The sequence below is a fragment of the Mandrillus leucophaeus genome, unplaced genomic scaffold, assembly GCF_000951045.1.
Source record: "Mandrillus leucophaeus isolate KB7577 unplaced genomic scaffold, Mleu.le_1.0 Scaffold542, whole genome shotgun sequence".
In the NCBI taxonomy this organism is placed as follows: Eukaryota; Metazoa; Chordata; class Mammalia; order Primates; family Cercopithecidae; genus Mandrillus; species Mandrillus leucophaeus.
This window is the reverse complement of record NW_012105831.1, coordinates 359,192-361,198: the sequence shown is the minus strand read 5'-3', so window position 1 is coordinate 361,198 and position 2,007 is coordinate 359,192. Positions and strand designations below refer to the sequence as shown.

General features: G+C 47.4%; 1 protein-coding gene across 1 annotated transcript in view; it reads right to left on the bottom strand.

Moving 5' to 3' along the window:
* The window catches only part of LYN (LYN proto-oncogene, Src family tyrosine kinase), an 85,896-nt gene that overhangs the window by 13,396 nt on the left and 70,493 nt on the right, over nt 1-2,007 (bottom strand). The window lies entirely within an intron of this gene.

Sequence of the window (2,007 nt, the reverse complement as noted above, 5' to 3'; positions counted from 1 at the left end):
CAAAGGCTTTCAGCTGCCAGCTGGTCCCTGCCCCAGTTTCTCTGTGGCTCATCCCCACATGCAGCAGTAGTGATGGGAGCATGCAGACTGTGTGGCTGCTTTGTCTAAAAGCCTTCCCTGGCTTGCATCTCAGCAGAGTAAGAGGGACTGCTCTCACATGGCCAGTAAGTCTCTCCCTGAGCCACTCTAACCCCCAGCTCCATAGCCTTCTGCTTTCTCATCCATTGACTGTCTAGAGATCAAATGACCTAGGTGAGTCATTCATTCATTCATTCATTCACCCATCCATCCATCAAATACTCACAGAGGCCCAAACCACGCTGGCCTCCTGCTCCTGTTGGTCAAGTCCATGCTCTGGCTGCTCTCCCCATGGGGACATGCAGACCTCAGAGAGCCCAAGGCTCCCTCCGTCACATCTCTGAGTCCCTGCTGCTGCCAGGACCATGGAATAAAACCAGCAGCTCCCCACCCTCTTCTGTGAGTACTTGCCAATCCCTAAGCCACTCCATGCAGGCTCCACACCACTCTCACCATCCTACAGGCTGGCTGTGTGTTTGACAACCATCAGTCTCTCTCCACTACAGCATTCACTCTGAAGGACATGGGCAGATACCATGGCATCCTAGCAGCTGAGAGTGCCTAGCATACTCAAATATTTTTTGAATAGGAGAATGATTTAAATATTAAAAACTTAATTTTAAATTCCCCTCATGCAAACATTTTGTTAACAGTCAAACATGAATGAAAATATGAAAGCTGTGGAAGAAATCTCTCTTCTTGGTTTTTTTTGTTTTTTTTTTGTTTTTTTTCTTTTGAGACGGTGTCTCACTCTGTCGCCAGGGCAGACAGTGATCTCAGCTCACTGCAACCTTGGCCTCCCGGGTTCAAGTGATTCTCCTGCCTCAGCCTCCCGAGTCGCTGGGATTACAGGTGCCCAACACTACGCCCAGCTGATTTTTTGTATTTTTAGTAGTGACGGGGTTTCACCATGTTGGCCAGGCTGGTCTTGAACTCCTGACCTCGTGATTTGCCCACCACGGCCTCCCAAAGTGCTGGGATTACAGGTGTGTGCCACCGCGCCTGGCCGAAATCCCTCTTCTTAACCATGCCAGCACAGACCATGGAAAAAGGGAGGGATGGACAGAATCTGGCTCTGCAGGCTTCAGGTGTTAGGAATCTGGAAATAAATACTGAATGATGCCCTCACTGATACCAGTATGTTAAAGAGCAGAAGGGCCTCGCACTGATAAACAAAGGTGGTTATTTCCTGAAGAGAGAGAGACTCCAGGGCACTTATTACAAAACCAATTGTGAAGCATTGGAAATCCTCGTCTCCATGTGGGTTTCCTCCTCCGTCAGGGGGACTGCCTTGGAGGAGCCCCTGTGTCTATCCATCCTCATCTCAATACCAACAACCATGGCAGGAACATTCTAGTATGTGGTGGAATTAATCAGTGCAGAAAAAGAACACACATTCAATAAAATAAGAAGGCAAAGAAGTGTCTAAGCACTTTTAGAACAATTTATGCTAAAGATAGTGAAAATAAAAATCAAGTCTTTTTTTTTTTTTTTTTAATTTGAGACAGAGTCTCACTCTGTTGCCAAGGCTGGAGTACAATGGCGCGATCTCAGCTCATTACAATCTCCACCTCCCGGGTTCAAGCAATTCTCCTGCCTCAGCCTCCCGAGTAGCTGGGATTACAGGCGTGCGCCACCATGCCTGGCTAATTTTGTACTTTTAGTAGAGACGGGGTTTCTCCATGTTGGTCAGGCTGGTCTCAGACTCCTGACCTCAGGTGATCCGCCTGCCTTGGCTTCCCAAAGTGCTGGGATTACAGGCGTGATCCACCACTCCCGGCCCATGACAATCAAGTTCTGGCTCAAAGCACTTATTCTTTGCTATCAGGTAGATGAAGTTATTATTACTTTTTAATGCCTTCATGCAACCTGACTTTTTCTCATTTATACCACTTGATTGTAAATAGCTAAGTAAACCATACCTGGGTA